Below are 20,465 nucleotides of genomic sequence, written 5' to 3'. Positions count from 1 at the left end.
CCTGAGCATATTTAATGAGTTTCTGTAATTTTTGGTGTAGAATATACTATGACCCCTCCTACCCGTATTATTCTAGTACTTTTCTGATATTACATTACTTTACTATATTACAGCACCACCGTACCACCAGCACCATTATAAGAAATAGCCAACATTATGGAATACCTGCTATTCCTCAAGCAGTTGTAAGTCACTTAGATGACTTAACTCATTTAACCCTCAAAATATCCCTAGGACGAGGTACTGTCATCTCCAGATTATAAAGAAAGAACCTGAAGCATACAGAAGTTAAGCAATATGCCCAGGTTAACACAAAATGCAGTTTCATTTTTTAAAATCTTGTATTCTAATGAAGACAGACATGTAAAAAAGTCATTTCTTACAGTGAAGAGAGTACTTCACTTGCTTGTGAAGATCAGGGAGAGGCTTTTCTGGGGAGCTGCCTCAGGTGTTGTCTTGCACAGTGTGTTACAGTCAGAGAGAAAGGGCTAAGGGCAGAGGTTGAGCCTGACTTCTTAGTTGTGCATGTTTAAACCCCATAGAAGTTTTAAAACTTTTAATTTGGAAATAATTGTGGACTTAAAAAATTGTAAAAATAAAAATAGTACAACCTTTACCCAGATTTACCTATTGGTAATATTTTATCCAATTTGATTTATTATTGCTCAATCTGTCCTCTATCAATCAATCTATCACCTATCTCTCTGTCTAAACACACACATATAAACACTCAGAGGAAGAGAAAAATTACACTTTGATCAAAAGTAAACTGCTAGTGACCAATTTAGAAATGTAACTCATAATTTGAAAAAAATAGAACTGCTTGCTGAGGGTGCCAAAAGTTTAAAGCAATAGTTAAGTTTTGTATTGTGGAAATTTAATAAAGGCTCTCAATATTTATATTAATTTGAACAGGATATTTGTAAAATAGAGTAAAATGATAAAAGTAATAATAATTAATCAAGCAGCATTGTTTCTAAATAATCCCTATATTTTTGTTCCTGAAATAAAAGATCTTTGGAAAACAGAAGACACTATACACTCTCTCCATGGTGCTGAAAGTGAAATTATATTAATTTTTGTTTTTGTTACCTTTGTGTTTACTAATGTTCCAAACTTTAAGAAGAATTAAACATAAGTAAATAACGCATTCAATTTTGATTGGAGGAGGGAAATGCAAGAAAATGAAAGTAAATTTGTGTTCAGATTTGGCAAGTCTTTGTCCTTTTGGAACATTTTTATTCTTTTCTGTAAACAGTTTAACACATTTTAAAATGTCTGAATCTGTTATATATCACAGGTGAAGACAACATAGGGGTTATGTCCGTAGAACTGATTAGAAATCGAAGTAGCTTTTTCCATGCTGAGGACACAATAGCATGCGAGGAAGACCAGCCCTGCTGGGTGGGGTGGAAAGGAGCTCAGGCAGCTTGTGAAATGAAGAAGAAAAAAGGGCTAAAGAATGATCCGGTTAGAAATTTAGGATTTTATGGCTTTGGAAAGGTTAGTAGAATATTTTAACTGTACTTCTGTCAAACTTTCCTCTTAAACAGCCTTCCTACGGGAAACTTTTAAAAACAGCTACTCCATTCATTTATCTCAACAGCTGCAGGTACTTGAACCTAAGTGTCTACAGTGTCCACAGCCTCCTCAACAATGAAAGTGGAAATTATCAGAGAAGCAAACCGGGGCTGAACGTGGCTGAGTGCTCTGTAATTACACACCAGCATTACCATTTGGCTGCTGGGGTGGCCCCCCCGCTGGCACAGGTGCTCACATACACCAATCAGATCCACAAGGACCTTTCATTACCTATCATTTGAGACACCCTTGGCTTGAAAAAGACTAGCGTAACTTTATTCCTTTCCCTTCTTTCTCTTACTGCTTCTTATTTTCCTTTGTTCTTATATATGAAACTTCTGTTTTTCCTAATGAATATTACTGTGCTGCTATTTTATGAGATGCTGTTGCAATTGGTGAGCATGAGGGGAATGTGGCAGGAGGAAGAATGTCTATCCTTCTCCAGAGTGGCTCCCTGGGCTCTGTGAAAAATTGGCAATAATTGTCCCTACTTTTTCTCTTGTGCATAATGTAGGGTTCATGGGTTCCAGAAAGAGACTTTAAGTACCTACAGCTGTTGAGATCAATTCAGTAATGGGAAAAAAAAAAAAAAACCTTCAGCAAGCCAAAATTAGCACCATTTGTGAGTGTTCCTTGTTGCTAAAAGATCATTTTTTGAGTCTTTACAACTTTCGTTTTATAAAGGACTTGTATTCACAAAGAAAACTATTAATTGTTGACCAAAACAAAAAACAGGCTTTTCTGGTTAAGGTTCGCTTTCTCTTTCTTGAAACTACCAGCCTAGCTAATTATTTCTTTAAGGTGTTTCCTAGAAGAAATACACAAACCCCAGAGAAGTCTTTGTTCATCAAAGGAAGCAATACCAGCAGTCTCAAAAAAAAAAAAAAAAGTCAAAGATGCTATGTTCCCAAATGACAATTTCCCACACAAAGCTTAGTGCTATTGGCAGCCACAAGGAAGACAGACAAGATATCAACATGCAGAAAAGAGAGTCCAAAAGCACACAACATGTTGTTAGAAAAGCGAAATAATTTGAAAATGTATGTATTTTATTAATAAAAATACATTCTCATATCCAGTGTCTAGATAACTATATTTTCCCTTCTGAAATTCAAGAGCATTCAGTAATCGCCTTGAGTCTCTCATCTACCTGCCTATGCACGATCCTAAAGATGAAATATGGCAGGGCTTTGAGGTCATTAGCATAACAGAAATATTCTGCTAAGTGTTTTCCATAACCCTTCACAAATTTCCACATAAAATGTTGCAAATCAAATTTATATGGAAGAATTTAATTAGACTGTAACATTTATTTTAATCTCTCTGTTCAAGAAAATTTACATATGGATCCTTTTTAAAGAATGTTTTCTAATTAAATTGAAGACGTAATGTCATATTATTTGCCAGGTTTAATATACTTTCTTTCCACTCATAATTAAAATATATAGGGAGCTACAGGGGAAAAATGGTATTGTTGCAGTTAAGATGTGAGAGAGTAGGAGGTTTAGGATTTTTTTTTTAAACCACAAGGCACAAGTATTTGATGTAAACGAGGCTCATGCTTTATTTGTTATTTCAAAATTAAGATAAAGCAATCCTGAATTGACTTTTTCAACAGTGAAGGGGCCTCCAGAGCAAAAAAATTACCTTGTGCTAAATTTATCATTACCTGCCTTGGGGTACTATGTGAAGTGCTGTTTTCCACAGAAGTATCTCATTCATGCTAGTGTCCAGTTCTCTTGTAATCTGTGCATCTCTGGGGCCCTCGGAATTTATGAGTGTAAACACCTGGTACTTTGTAGACTGAGTCATCAGGTGCCTGGCTTACCCTATTTGAGTGTTGCTATGCTCATCTCTCTGGAAACCTATTTTCAGAAGGACGTGAAGGACAGTTCTTTGGCTTCCATATTTGTACTAATGTCCATATAACAAAGATGCTTTTAATCAATGATGGTTTTCTTTGATCCAATGAGGTTACTCCACTGTAAATAACTGCAGATCATCTCAGTACCCGTTTTCTTCAACCTGAAACCTAGAGATGAGCCAATCGCAAGTCTCTGATACTTATACAGGTCTATGGAAGGTAGGGACATGTTTGTCTTATTGACTGTTACATCTGTGGTATCTAAATTATAATAGATGTTCAAAACTATTGAATCTGGAGGGAGGGTATAGCTCAGTGGTGGAGTGCATGCTTAGCATGCATGAGGTACTAGGCTCAATTCCCAGTACCTCCATTAAATAAATAAACAAATAAATAAATACATAAACCAACCTGATTACACCCACCCCCCGACAAAATAGCCCCACAAAAAACAGAAATAAAAAGAAATAAAGTTCAATAGCTATTTTAAAAAAAATAACTATTGAATCCATAGAATTTTGATTCTAAAAATGATTGTGGTAAGAAGTGTTTGACCAGAATGATCACATTCCCATCCTCCCTTTGAGTTACAGGTTCCCATCTCCTCCCTCAGCTACAAGGGACTTGATCCAGTTTACACTGGGCCTCCAGTCTTTTTTTTCACTTTTCATATATTCAGGAGGCTGGAGAATTTGTAAAGAAAATCCTATAAACGTTAATTTGCCAAAATCTTCAATCAACATTTTACTCAAAAACATCACAGATCAATAAAATTCTCTTTGATCTTACTAATTGTTTCAGTAAACTTGTGTATCTCTCCACAGCCATGGTATTAAATAAGCATGTATTTACCAACCCCCAAGAGCTGTATTTCATCTATACCTTCTTTTATTCTTTTTCCATTGTAGTTTGTTCATGACCACTTACTATTCCTTTTTCATCTTTTTAATTGCCTATTATAGAATATTTCACAAGGAATATTCATACAAATCTATTTTTGGTAGAAAATAGACAATTTAGGAGTGTGTAGTTTTTTGTATATAAGATCTCTGTATCACTTTTCTTTAGCCCTTTGTGTCTTACATTTATTCATTAATTTCACAGCATTTATTGAGTATCTATAAATAAAATAGAGTAGATTTGGACTTATGAAGCTTACAGTATACTGGTGAATGCAGAGAGTTTAAAAAAAATTATAACAGGGTTTGGTGAATGCCATAGTAAGGGAAGTTTAGGGGCTTTACGAACACATGCCTGGGGCAGATCAGGGCAGGCTTCCAGAAAGGAGTAACAGCTAAGCTGGAACCCAAGGGATAAGTAAGAATTTGCCAGGTGAAGAAGCGTGGTGTGTTCTACACTGTGTCTGCACAGTGAAAATAATGTGCATGGAGACCCCGAGGCAAGGAAAGCATACTGCTTTTGAAGAATTGAAGGAAGCTGAGTGTGACTGGAGCATCGCACATGCACGGTTGATGTATAGGGAAACAGCACAGACTAAACCCAAAGTGCCCTGTAAGCCATGTTAAGGAATTTGAACACTTTGCTAAGGATAACGGGAAGCTGTTGAAGTTTTAAGTTAGAAGGTGACGTGATTACTCTAGTATTCTGGAAAAACTCACTCTGACTGCAGAATGGAGAATGGATTGAATGAATCAGGCTTGGCATCAGAGACAAGTTAAGAGGCTAATGCAATGATCTGATCCAGGATATAGAGAGAGGGAGAGAGAGAGAAAGAAGAATCACTTGGACTAGAATAGTAAAGAGAAAGCAATCTGAAGAATGATGTCTTTGGGAGGAAAAACTGTCATGGTGTGTTTGGATGAGTGAAAGTGTTGCTCAGATCCAGAATTCCTCCTTTGCCTGCACAAATAGGTGCGAGGTCATGTGATATCTTTGGCACCAGTGAACCTAGGAGTTAGAGCAGTTTTATATTTGAAAATGACAAGTTCTGTTTTAGACACAGAAGTTTCAAGTGTCCATGAGAGGCAGAATGGAAATGGTGTATAGTCAGTGGTTAAAAGCCAAACTTTGGAGCTTTGAATCCAGGCTTGGACACTCAGTAGCTCTGTGATCCTGAGCAGATTATTTAAATTTTTCATATTTCAGTTTTTCATGTAAAATGGGAACAATAATACCTATTCCTAGAATTATTGTGATGGTAAAATTGAGAAAATGTAAATTAGGTACTTCAAATACTGCTGGGTATAGAGTAATTGCTATGCTAAGTGGTAGCCATTATTATTATTGTTGTTGTTTTGTTATGGAACATCTAAATGGAGATGTCTAGCAGGCAATTGTATACTGAGTTCTAAGATTGGATAGAGAGCGGTTATAAGTAGGTACATACCTTGTTAAATATCTATTATATTCTGGGGGGGAAAAGAGCCTTAAAAAGGGGACGTTCTAATAGCCATCACTGAGCTCTTTGTGATACAAAAGTGAAATTCATGCAATGTTAAAATGTTTAGAGACCTCTGAATAAAAATGTACTCTAGGAAGACAATATTGCAAATTGATATTTTTCTTGATTGATGAGAAAATGTATTTCAGTGTCATATTATACTGTTCAAACTAAGATGAAAAGTTTTAATATTCTGCTAATCAGATTAACCCAATTTAAAATAACTTTGATATATCCATCAGAAATAATATAATCATATTGAACAAAACCATGAAACTACAAAGAGTAGTTTAGGTGCAGGAATCTGGATTTCTGGGACCTAAGTGACAGCTGGGCAGACACTTCCTCTGTACGCTGGGGTCGGACGTTATACTCACTCACACTGTGACATGGACTGCCTGTGACTTGTGACTATAATTTGCTGGGAAGTGAGGTTACTTTAGAAGGTTTTGATTATGGTAGAATTCATCCTGAATGAGCCCAAATGGAATCTGGATTTTTATGCGCAGGAGCGATGGCATGTTGTAGTAGTTGGTGTCAGACAAGCCACACAAGGGTTTATGGGCATCAGCTGAGTGTCAGGGCCACTGCTGCTTTAGGCTGAAGGATAATAGTCATGATATTAATAAAGGTGAACGTCTTTTGAGCACTTACTCTGTATCCTGTCTATGCTGACATTTACATTACGTGACCTAATCTTTTTTAACTAGTCTTTATTTTATTATTTATTTAATTTATTGAAGTATAGTTGGTTTACAATATTGTGTTAATTTCTGGTGTACAGCATAGTGATTCAGTTATACATATATATTCCTTTACATATTCTTTTTCACTATAGGCCATTATAAGGTATTGAATATAGTTCCCTGTGCTATATAGTAGAACCTTGTTGTTTATCTAGTTTATATATAGTAGTGAGTATCTGCAAATCTCAAACTCCCAATTTATCCTATCCCACTCCCTTCCCCCTGGTAGCCAAAAGTTTGTTTTCTATGTCTGTGTGTCTGTCTCTGTTTCATGAATAAGTTCATTTATGTCTTTTTTTTTTTTTTAGATTCCACATAAAACTGATATCATATGGTATTTGTCTTTCTCTTCCTGGCTTACTTCACTTAGTATGATGATCTCCAGGTCCATCCATGTTGCTGCAAATGGCATGTTTTATTCTTTTTTATGGCTGAGTAGTATTCCATTGTATAAATGTACAACTTCTTTATCCAATATGTGATCTAATTTTAATGTTCATTGCATCCCTAATCTACAGACATGAAGAGAGGTAAAGTGACTGCCTGAGGTCACACAGAGGTGAAGGGAGAAGGCAGAGAAGAGTGGTAGGTCTGGGAAGGAGATGCAGGTAAAGTATAAACAAGAGCAAGGGGGAAGTCAAAGGAGTTGAGAGAGGAGGGCAGGAGGAATGGACAAACAGACAAAGGAAGAGTCAGATGCTGCCCAAATACTTACTTGGTCATTTGAACTTATTTTGGGGTCCAAGTGAAGATGTTAATGAAAATGTGAATTACAGTCAGAGGCTGTGGGAACTGAAGGTCTCTCAGTGGACCCAGGGAATAAAGAATTCTGCCAGGAAAGTAGCCAGCTTGCATGGACTCATTTCTGAATATGTTGGAGAAGTTCTCTGAGGGGCCAGTAACAGGGGAGGGTGAAAGGTCCATTTTTATTTTACTGGATCCCAATATGGAAGTGAAATTTACTTATCAAAATGAAATTTCTTTAAAGCCTGGGGATTTTGAGGTTATGTGATGATAGAATCAGAATGTCAGGTTTGATTCCTTTGTGGCCGAAACATATAACATTTTCTGTTATGGTTACCCATTGCTGGCTGCATAAAAAACTACCCCAAAACTCAGTGGCTTAAAACAACTGTTTTATTATATCTTCTAGTTATGTAGGTTAGATATTTGGACTAGACTTCGTTGTATGATTTGTCTGCTTTTGTGGCATTGGTTGAGGTCACTTTGTGTACTCCTCTGGTAGTTGGGCTGGCTTTGAAGCTCCAAGAGGACTTCACTCACATACACAGTGCCTTAGAAAGAATGAATGGAAGCATGAATCCAGCTGATACTGTCAACCAGAGTGCCTACATTTGGTCTCTCCAACATGGTGATCTTAGGGCAGTTGGATGTCTTACATGGCAGCTTCCCCCAGCATAAGCATTTGAAAGACCTAGTTAGAAGCTGCAAGTCTTATGACTTATCCTTGGAATTCCTAGAATGACACTTTCTCTGCATTGAAATTGGTCAAAAACACCAGTAAGGCCAACTCAGATTCAAGGAAAAAGGAATTAAACTCCTTTCACTGGGAGAAATAGCAAAGAATTTACAGTTGTATTTAATTAATTACACACCCCTAACTCCAATTAGATAACTTGTAAATAATTTCAATTGATTCATGAGTCTGAAGACGTCTGTGCATTGTTACCATCCTGGTTGTAAAGACTATTCACAGTGCAAATCTTATCATCAGTGTATGGATAGCATTTTCTTACCTGAAGACATAGCTGGGTCTCCCACAGCACAAAGTAATATTTTGCAGTTGAAGGCTACATGGTACTTTAAAGTCAACCGAGGTCAAGATCTGTAATAATAGTAATTTTGAATGACTCAAAAGGGAAACTGAATCACTGCCAGAAAGATCTATTTGGATTTAGATTTAGAAAAGAGAAAGATCTATTTGGATTAGATTTAGAAAAGAGAAAGTTCTGAAACAGTTGTGTAGCTGCAACTAGGACCAACTTGTCAGCCTGGCAATAGCTATTTCTTTGGACATGATCTACCCAAAAGGCACCTCCACACAGTACACACACACATGGGATTTCATGGTGTCGGTCACAGTGCTTTGCAACAGTAAGCACATGATAGGCTTTAGGGCACTCATGAATGTATGTGTATGTGTGCACACTCTTCTACCCTCTAATCGAGTGCAGGTACTGGAGTATGATGATTCAAATCTGGATTTCTTGGGCTTAAACTCTGTCTCCATCACTGATTGATGGGTAACTTTAGACAAGCTATCTAAACTCTTTGTGCTTCAATTTCCTCATTGGCAAAGAGGGCCAGTAGTAGTACCTGGTTTATAGAATTGTAGTTCAGCAAAATAAGATAATCCATGGAGATTGCAATAGAAAATACCTGGTGCATAGGAAAAATGTAATAAATGGTTAGTTCTTATAATTAGTTTTTTAAGAATAAGCTGCTGATTCCTGGGATCAGCTTAACCTTTTGTGCATAGAAAGTTCATTAAACCCACAATGTCCTTGTCAATGTATTTTTAAGAGATGAGCTCACTCACTCTCAACAGTTTACTCACAATAGGATCTGATCAAATCGAAATGAATTTTGAGATGTTTTGCCACGTTTGTGTTCTCAAGCACAGAGGTACCTAAAAATCAAAGTAGAGACAGCTATTCAGCTGTTCAGAGATGAGAAGAAAATACTTCTCTTAATAGATAACAAAGGCAGAAAGTCGCTAAGGTACAGAGAATGACAGTTACATAAAGACACATCCAGGAATTTAGTTCTTAACTGTTTTACAAAATACAGAAACTAAACTGAAGTTAATAGATGTATTTGATCTACCACTAAAAGCAATGTTAGACCAAAGCTACTTAACTGAAAATAACATGGTATTTTAAAAAAATTAACTGTTGGAAAAATAACCTCAACAAATTTAACTCACTAGCTACGATCAAGAAAAAGCCTATTAGCAACAATTGGCGGGGTCTTAGTTTTTAAGAATACATAATTAACTTTTATTGTTTTATAAGTGATTTGTATGAATTATGTCCCTAATAGACTGATGCTCATTCCCCACTTTAAGGGAGGAGATGGCAGTTTCACAGAATTCAGTCATTTACTGCCATCCTTAAGCATTTTGTTTCCTGCCAAGGCAAATCTGCTACAAAGCTCTGGTTCCTCTCAGGGTTTACAGAAAAGTGACAGGTGTTGATTTGCTGGTATCTTTCTCAACAGATTCGAATGAGCTAAACAAAATGACTTTCCTACCCATTTAGGCAGAAAAATAAATGCGGACACCAGCTAATGAGGAAATGTAGAGTTAGCTGGACTCAAAGCATTCCAAGCAGTTGACAGCTGGAATCAAAAGAGGGCTCATGCAGACAGGGGCTCATGTTTATCGCTGGACGTGAAATTAGCAAGATGCTTCGTCTTCCCACAGGTGCAAGAACATATAGTTATTAATTACAGCAAAACACATTTATTGACAACCCCAAGCATACAAAATCCCATATTCAGCAAACGGCTTTCAAAGTTCATCCAAAAAGTGCTTTAGAATCAATACAAAAGCATTGCATAGTTCACGAATCCACGTCTAGCAAAATTCTGTGTCCTGAAAGCATGGCATAGACTGTCTCTTAATATTTATATAGTTGAACACCATCAATATTTTCTTTGTTCTTGTAGGAAACCTATTAGACAAAAACTCCCTAACTTCCCGTTGTTTTGATTGGTTTGATTCCAGAATAATAGAAATATTGAACTGACTTTGCTTTTTTTTTAGGGGTTTTAAAAAGCAATTTTATCCCTTTATTGTGCCATGTGACATATGAAGCCATTTGTTCATTCATTAATTTACTAGAGGTCTACTGATTACCTATTATGTGGCAGGTACCATTCTAGGTGCTATGGAGAACATAAGCAGATACACCAGGACTTAAAATTTTATGGAATCTATATTGTGAAACAACTAGGACATACTATAAGAGAGTATTTGATTAAATGCTGAATTGTAACCAATGGACTTGATTGTAACTGATGGACAAGAGCAAATTTAATTCTATGAAGGGTAAGCACTTGAAGAATTTACAGAGGAGGGGGTCCTGAGCGAGGCTGCTACAGACACTGGATGGATGTGCATATTTTATATAGTTCTTTTTTTTTTTTTTTTCAAATTTTCTGTTTCCAAATAGAATTTGAGACAACTTACAGAAATGCATACAGGACAACATAAAATAAAACAAAATATAGAGATGGATAAAACGATACTATGCAATGACTCCAGGGATGAGCTCAGCACTCCAAATGTGCACCATACGTTTCTGTCTGGCTTTTGGAGATGGTCTCAGATATGATCCCGTGTTTCTTGGCAGCAAGGGATAGAAACAAGATAGGGTACAAGAGATATATGATTCCAGATAAGAACAAACAAGTTGCTAGTTGCTCTTGTATATATAAATGTACAAGATAAATATCTCCTATAAATTTTTTAGAGGAATTCTGTGGGATATAGCGGATTAAATCTTCATTTTTTTATATGATAGAGAAGTTAGATTTCATGGCTCCTTGTCCCCCAGTGTAGGGCACTACTCTGATAGCCTAGCTTATTTATTCATTCATTTATTCATTCACTCATTCAAATAGGAAATATTTAAAATATTTGTTGAGCATTTGCAATGTGCTGAACTGTGTCCTAGACACTGGAGATAGATAAATGAGTCAGATAAGGTCTCAGAGATGACCTACTTTTTGGAAAACAGACAATAAACAAACAAATTACTAAACTCATTTCAAATAGTGCTAAGTATTGTGAAAATGATACAACAGGATTATGTGATGACAAATAACTAGGAGAATAAGGAAACCTTCTCTGAAAAATGATAACTGAGGTGCATTTAAATGATGAGAAGGAAGCAATGAGACAATATTAGGAAGAAATATATTAGAGAACGATTATTGCAAGATTCCAGAGCGGGGTCAAAGCAGTTTTAGTGAGTTAGAGAGACAACAGAAAAGCTGGTGTGGCTGGACCAGAGTGAATGGAGCTGAGATGGGACTAGAAGTAAGCATAGTAACTTATGGTAAGATGTGAATTTTATCCTAAGGGCAATGGGAAACAGGTTATAGGATCTGGAATGTCTAGCGGGTAGTTGAAATCCTCTTTGAGTTTTATTTCTTGTCAAACAATTAAAAACTTGACCAGAAGATGAATTGAAAATATCTTCTCTGGAAAACCCTGGAAATCAGAAATTCCATTAAGGTCAGGGCTGTTCCTCACTCTGATCGTTACCTGAATTTGGTAGAATATGATCCCAAAGTATCTTTAGTGTCAGGTCTATTCCAACAAATGAATAGGGGCATTCAAGTTCCCTGAATTCTGTGCCAGATAACCATATAACCTGGTCATAACCATTTTATTCTGAAAAAAAGTCAACTCAGGTGTTTCCAATTGTTCACAGTGGCCATAAAAAGTATCAATAAGGCAACAACAGAATGCCTAATATTAATCAAGGACATTTCTTGGTATATCTCCAAGATAAACTGGTAGAAAAACATACCCCTAGGTAACTCAATGAATTCACCTATGATATAAAGTTGTGAACTATAAGCCAAGTAAGCTTTGGAAGTCAGGCAAAATATGACTATTAAAGCCTTGAGTAGGTGTTACTAAGCCATACTTCCTGTCAAGGATTAGGTGACAGAATCAGTTATCTATCCACTGAGGCCACTCTTAGCCGATGACAATAACACACATGATCAGCCCCTCCACCCCAGACTTCGGGTCTTCTCTTGGGGTAGGGAGAAGTCTGATGTTTCTCACCAATCAAGTCAGCCAGTAGGCAAGGCTGCTTTCTAGAACCTGGGTCCTTGGGCCTTCTTGATAGAGAGCGCTGCTTCGGAACTAAGAGCTAGATAATTATTCTCAAGCTGTTGACAGCCTCACCAAGCCAGCTGAGGGGAAGACCAGGCTGGGCAACAACAGAACTTTCGATTATGTCCCAAGAGCAATGGGAAGATACCGTTTAAACAAAATACTGTGACTGACTTACTTTTAGGATAAGAAACTTTTGTACTTGGTACAGATGATGACAAAGTGTGTCATCCTCCCATAGCTGTCCCCCAGGAGAGTCAGTGCTCTTCTCTGGAGCCGGGTAGACAAAGGCAAGAATGGATCTGGAGGAGAAAACAGACGATGACTAGTTTACACTATTATGTTTTTAATTATTGTAACTTTATGATATGATTTAACAAGAGGCTTGTCCCTTCTCATTATACTTTAGCTTTTTATAGTCTCCCAGCAAATGCTTAATGTTAGTTTTTCTATATAAAATTGACTGTATCTTTGTTCTAAGAGTTTGCTTTAGTAAGTTTGTTTTTGAAATATAACGTAAATACAGAGAAGTGCACATTTCGTAAATATACAGCTTGACGAATTTTCACAAAGTGAGCGTACCCACATGATGGTCACCCAAACCAAGAGCCAGAACATAACCAGCTCCCCAGACGCCACTTCCAGTCTCTACTTCCTCACTTGGGTAGCCATTGCCCAGTTCCTAACAACACAGATTCACTGTGCTTCCTTTTGACTTTATAGAAACAGAATTGTACACATATATTCTTTTGTGTCTGACTTCTTTGGCTAAAAATATGGTGAAAATATTCATCCACATTATTTTGCTATAGATTGTTCATTTTCACTGGTAAATCATAGTCTGTTGTGTGAATATACTGTTTCTTCTTTATTCATTCTACTGCTAGTGGGTGTTTGGGTTGTTGAATAGGTGTCTTACTGGCTGTTCTGAACATTGCTGCTGTGAACTTCCTTGTACGTGTCTTTCGGAGAAAGTGAGTTTAGTTATGTTGGGCATTTACGTAAAAGGAGAGCTGCTGAGTCAGAGAACAGCTGAGTGCATCAGCTCCAGGAGGTACTGCCAAACAATTTTTCAAAGTTGTTGAAATGGTTACACTGCTGCTAAAAGCAAATGTTTTATTTGCTCCACCCCCTCATCAAAACTTTTTTGCTTTTAATATTATTTACTTATTAAGTCCGTTAGTTTTTTCAGCTCTCCTGATTCATGTGTGATGGTATCAAAATACGGTTTCCACCTGCAATTCTTTGATGACTAATGAAGCTGAACTGCTTTCCGTGTTGGGTCATTAGGATACCCTTTATTGTAGCTGCTTGTTCAACTCTTGTGTATGTCATCTTCCTTTTTCTGACTGATTTATGGAAGTGCTTTATATATTCTAGATTTGAGCTCTCTGTTGACTATAGTTGAATGTGTGTGTGTGTGTTTGTGTGTATATTAGAAATTTCCCTCATTCTGTGGTTTGCTTTTTTTTTTCCAGAATTTAGTGATCCATTTTGATAAAGCTTCTTAAGTTCAAACTATTAAATGTAACAATGTTTTACTTTTTGATCAGGACATTTTGTATACCGTTTCAGAAATATTTTTCTAACTAAATGTCATGATGTGTTTGCCTGTGTCTTTAATCTAGGAGCTTTATATTTCTCTCTTTCACATTTACGTTTACAACCCATCTAGAATTTATTTTTGTATAGGGTATGAAGTAGGAGGTAGGATTTACTGCTTTCCCAGACTTGCTTATTGAAAAAAAACTATCCTTTCTCCACTGTAATTCTTGTTTTTTTTTTTAAGGGGGTCATCTTACATTTGTAGATTAATTCATGAGGATTTGACATTCAAGAACAGGGGTTGCTTTTCCATTTATCTAGTCTTCTTTGGGTCTTTCCCAAACCCTGAAGCAACACTACAAAATAATCATTTACTTTTCTTAAGCTTATTCCTAATTATGTTGTTTTCTCAAAACCACCTCCATAAAGAACACGTTTTCTTCCATTATACCCTCTAATAGACTTTTATTTGTACATATTGAGGCTATTATTTTCATATATTGATTTTGAATCCAGCCATCTTAACTGAAGTCTTTTTTTATTTATAGTTATTTTCAGTTTCTTCTCTTGAGTGTTTTGAAATTTCATCTGCAAATAATGATTTCTCCTCTTTCTGTTCACTTTTCACTTCTCTTTTTCACTCCTCTTTCTTCTCATTATTTCCCCAAGAGAATTATAAATAATAGTGGTGATAGCTGATGTCTTTGTTGTGTTTCTGACCTTAAGGGGAGGCTTCTAGGCTTTTTCCATTAAGCTTAGTCATGTTAGAAAAAATATCCATTTTCTCTTATTGTATTTAGAATTTTTATATCCATATTAATAAAGGAGATTAGACTGTAGTGTTCCTTTCTGTTGTATCTTATTCTGGTTTAATATCTTTGATATACTAACCCTTTACAAATGCAAGACATGGTATCAATCCAGTGTGAAGTCGTCCAAGACTGGCACTTCTTGTGGAGGAAGAGTTGACTTCTGAAAATCATTTAATCTAAAATAATTGTTCTATTTAGGTTTTCTATCTCTTTTTGGGTTATTTTGGAAACTTTATATTTTTTTCTAGAAAAGTTAATTCATTTAATTTATGCTTTAGAATCAGTTTGCTTAGAGTTAAGCAATGTGCTTCCATGTTTTAAAATATACATTAGTTGAACCCCTGTTACTATTCTTCTTTTGGGTATTTGTGCTTTCTCCCATCTTTTAATTCTTCAGTAGATTAACTAATAATTTATGTATTCCATCTTTTTTTCCTCCTCCCCTTCATTACTCACCTGCCCAGATTTATCTACAGTTCTAAATGTTCTTTTTTTCCCCTGTCATTAATTTCTGCTATTTCCTTGACTAATCACTTCCTTCAATTTTCTTAGGTTATTTTGTTGTTTTATTCATAACATCATTTGTTGATTGATCTATTAATTTATTTGTATTCTTTCTTTATAATTAATGTCTTCAATGCTAAGAATAGTATTCTAAGACGTATTTTCTCTGAATCCCATAGATTCTTATCATCATTGTTTTAACTTTAGTTATTTCCTAACTAATGTGGAATCTGAGTTTTAATCCAATGATTCTTTAATAAACAGCCCTAGATTTCCAAGTATTGGAATTTTAACTGTTTTTGAGTTTTGTTATTAATTTCTAGGCTTATTGCATCCCAAAGAAATCACATTGTTTGAGATATTTGTACTTTTTAACTTTTAATGGAATTTTTTGTGACTTTACATACGGTGAATATAATTGAATTTCCAAAAACATGTACAAACAAGGCGTATGTAGTGCTTGCTATTTATTTATTTTGTTCACTTGATATATCATGGCCAGAGACAGGGAAATTTATTTATTTTTGTGTCTAGCTCTTGTTTTCCTTGTAGACTTTATGCTTTGAATTTCAACAGTCTAGTTAGTACAAAAAAAACATCCAGGGTGATAAGAAATTTATAGCATATTGTATTTGGCATATTATACCCCTTATCATTAAAAAGTCCTACCTTTTTTCATTACTTTTGTCTCCATATTCAACTTGGTTAGCTATTATGTTTGTGACCAAATCCTGATTTTCTTACCTTTATTTATTTATTGCTTTTAAATTTGCATGTACCAGGTAAGTCTTTGTTCATCATTTTATTTTCAGTATTTCAGTCACATTTACTTAAATGCACATGCATTCATTTCATGCAATCTATAGTTAGGTTTGGTTTTGTGAGCCAATTTATGTGTCCATTCTTTTTTTTTTTTGCCTTTGGAGTCAAGAGTCACAAAAAACATCACTAAGACCTGTGTCAGTGAGGTTACTGCCTATGTTTTCTTCTAGGAATTTTATGGTTTCAGGTCTTACATTTTTGGCTTTAATAATTCATTTTGAGTTAATTTTTGTGTATGGGACACAGTGGTCTAATTTCATTCTTCTGCATGTAGCTGGTCACTTCTCCCAACACTGTCTATTGAAGAGACTATCATTTCTCTGCTGTATGTTCTTTGCTCCTTTGTTGTAAAATATTTGTTCATGTAAGTGTAGGTTTATTTCTGGGTTCTCAATTCTGTCCCATTGATCTCTGTGTCTCTTTTCCTGCCAGTACCATACAGTTTTGATTACCCTAACACCAAAAATGGCACCTACCAGTTCTGTCTTCAGCAAGTTAGATGAGATTGCAAAAATGGCACCCACCAGTGCCTCCATCCCTGGGGAAAGTCCTAGCAGGTTCCTTCCTCTCCAGCAGCAGCTGTAAGATCAGTAAGTAGATCTCCCTTGCTTATGTTCCAGGCATTTTTCAAACTGTAGCTTTTGTGCTGGATCTCGGTACAAGTGGGATTATGCACAAGCCCTTCTAGAGTGGATTCTCCATTCCCTACAGTTCTATTGTTCTCCTGGACTCAATACCCATTGACTTTTCAAAACCAGATATTTTGGGGGCTAGTCTTTCCGGTCCTGAACCCACGCGTCAGGGTGCCTGAGGTGGGGCTCAATCCTTTACTCCTTGAGGGAATGTTTTCTGTTTTTAGTATCTCTCTCAATTGTAGGTCCCTACTCCTAGGGTATCATCTGGAGCGAGACTGTATCTCTGCTTCTGCTACCTGTCTCAATGCATCTTTTTATCTTTTGTTGTACTGGTGCCATTCATCTAGTTCTCAGGTCCTTTTCAGAGGAAAATTATTCCATATGTCACTGTGTAGTTGTGTCCATGGGTGGAGGTGAGTTCAGTACCTTCTCATGCTGCCATCTTGAATCCCTCTCCCAAAAACCAAAGTATTTTATTTTATCTACATTTATCTCTTCTCTGAGTTCATGATCTAATGACCTATACCATTTTACTCCTCAGAATGAACAGTAATAAAGTTAGCATATATTTCTATCTTTTTTAGCCCCTTCTCTCTATCTAGTGATTTTTATGCATTAATTATTTTTCTTAGGTTATCTACTGTTTACCTCCTTTAAATAAACTTATACTGCTTATTCAATTTGCTGTTTAAGTATATATATTCTGTATATAAAATTTGAGAGACTCAGTCTTACACATTTTTCTCCTTCTTTTCCAATTATCGTTTCTATTATTTCCAATTCATTTTAATTCTTCTCCCTAAACCTTTTCTCTGTAACTCTTAGTGTATTTCTGAAGGCATGTTTTATTTTTGTTACTTCTCTGATGGATTTCATTTTTTGTGATTCTTTTTACTTCTTTATTTGAGCTCTGGAAGATTATGTTTCATCTCCCTCTGTTGTTTCAGTACATTTTTTTCTGAGTTTTTGTAATTCTTCTTTGAACTCCTTGATTAATTCACTTGGTTATTTTGAATTCATGGCAATCTGCTTGGCCCAGATTTTTATCTGCTTGGTGGCAATATTTTTTCTAGTTATTGTTTGTGGTCTGCCATTTTCTTTTCCTGTTTCTTTCTTCTTGAACTATTTTTAAATGATTCTTTCTGTGCTGTATGCTTTTAAAGATTATTATAGTTCATTCTTGATTGAGGTGACAGGTCACATATGAGTCAGCTATTTGCCCAAAGCCCATGTAGGGATGCGTGTGGGCAATATTGTGACTGGCAGAGATTAATTTGTATGTGGTTTGTTTAGGCTTTATTTGCCCTCCTCCCTCCTGACCTCCCATATAATCTACTGGCTTTTCAGCTGCCCAAAATGGCTGGAATTAATGCTCTCTTTAGACTCACCTGCAGAATACTGTCTGTAAAGATGGCATGTTTGTGTTATCTCCTTCTGGAGTATAAAATTTGTTCTTGGAAAGTCCAATCTCTATTCCATTTACTTTGTTCCTATTATTCTAAACAATGTAGAGCAGTCAGTATTCCAACAGGAATTAGGTGCCCGTTTACATGGAATATTTGAGGAGAATTTACTAAAGAGTTTGCTTACAGGGATGTAGTCATAGTCAAGTAAAACCACTAAAAGATGATGAAGTTTTTTAAGGCTAACAATAATAGGGATCCAAAATCTCCAAAAGCAGGAAGCTATACATGATAGAGTGATTATGGAAACACATACGGAGAGGTAGAAAGGGGAGAGAGAAAAACTGTAGTTGTAAGAGTTGGCTTGCCAACAGGATCTGTGTCCTTTGGGAATGGAATACACCACTGCTGACCTGTGGCTAAGTACGGAGGGAACTAAGAGAATAAATAACCCACCATTCTTTCTTTCCATCCTGCCATCTCCTGAGTGTTTCCCATTGGCTGTATCCAATGGGGAGCTGAAGGCAAAGGCACCTGGTTAATTCAGTCCATAAAAGTCAACTGATTGTAGGAGAGAGTAGATCAGAATGGGTGCAGAATGGATCTGAAAGAGCAAGTAGACAATTATCAGCTTACAAGTAATTTGAGTTTTGAATTTTAGGGTTTGTCATCTATTTTAGATTAGCGGGATATTTAGACATAACATGTGAACTTTGGGATAAAGAACCACATATTTCCTGTCTTGGTGTATTCTTGCCCTCTTGTTTTACATTTATTGTCTTTGACAATTTTTCTCATGTTTTGTTTTGCAGATGTCTGCAAATTTCATTAAAGATACATTTGGGGGTATTATTTTGTGTTGTATTGGGTGATTTCCAAGAGGATTAAGGGAAAAAGATGATTTTAACTTATCACTCTGGCTGTGGTTTGTCAATGGTTCGCAAGGACACAAGACTGGATATGAAGATGCCCTTTAGGAGGCTGTTGCAGTATTTCAGGTCGCAAATAATGATGACTTGTATTTGGGTGGTAATTGTAGAAATGGTAAGAAGTGCATGAATTCCAAAAAAATTTTAGCAGGTTTAGCAGGACTTGGTTGATTAACTGGACATTGTGAGTGAAGTAGAAAGGGATATGGGAGTTTCCCACATTTCTGGCCTGAGCACCAGTATGAATGTTGATTCCATTTGCTAAGAAAGTGGTTCCACAATATGAATTTGTCTTTACCCTCTTTCTCTCTTGAGTCTCATGCTCTTCACGTTTAAGAAAATAGAAAGTAATTTTTATCATTTAAAATAGAGACTTTTTTGTTTGATAAATATCTAAGTCAATAAGATGATAATCTTAGCAGTAGAACATGTCTGAAAACTTTGTATGTTTTCCTCTCAGAGTATAAACAAGTTGATGGAATCCTCCCCCACATCTTCCTGCTTTGTGACCCCAAATCCCCTTTCTTTCCTCATTTGGCCATGAAAATGGGTGAAACAGGGAATGGCTCAACCACGCTAGACTACGAGGCCAGGAGGGTATTGGGACTTTAGGAGCAAGTAGAGCTTAAAAAGGGCTGATGCCTCTGAGAGAGGGGAGGAAATATGTTCTTATGCAGATGAAGGGAAGAGGCCTTCCTGGTCACTGCTAAGAGTATGCACGTGGTGTCCTACACAATGCTTGGGCAGATGCATGAGATATAATATTCCTCCATCCTTACTTGAGCCTGAAGTGAGAAACATATTTGGAATTTGGCAACTCTATGTTTGTATGCATGTATTTTGAGTTTTCTGTGTGTGTGTGTGTGTTTGTATTTGAAAGTCTCTGGAAAAGGGTAGGCCACACATCAGAACTGTCCTCTTCCCCATCAGCAGCAGATATATGCATCTTATCAGTGGGGAGCAGTTAATTTTTCAGTAAGAATGTTTCCTGTCTCTAAGCGTCCTACTTTCTCCGTGTAAGATAAAGGACACAGCGCTCAGTTTACACAGAAAATACTTGATGAAGAACAGGTTTGGGAGTAAAACTCATAAGCTCAGTTTAAGCATAAGCTTAGTTTACCTGTGAGATAGCCAGGGGGAGACTTCAGCGGAGCTCTGGGATAGACCATCTGCAGCTTTGAAGGGACATTTGAATTAGAGAAATAATTTGGGGTGTTATTATCTATAGAAGGTAATTGAAGCTATCAGAGTGAATGAGATTGGCTGGGAATAGAGTGCAAAGTGAAAAGTGCCCTAGAGAACCCTCAGCACTGCATCTAAAGGTTGCATAGAGGAGAATGAACTATGA

This window comes from Camelus dromedarius, chromosome 4, assembly GCF_036321535.1.
Source record: "Camelus dromedarius isolate mCamDro1 chromosome 4, mCamDro1.pat, whole genome shotgun sequence".
Taxonomy (NCBI): domain Eukaryota; kingdom Metazoa; phylum Chordata; class Mammalia; order Artiodactyla; family Camelidae; genus Camelus; species Camelus dromedarius.
Note: the sequence above shows the minus strand (reverse complement) of the source record.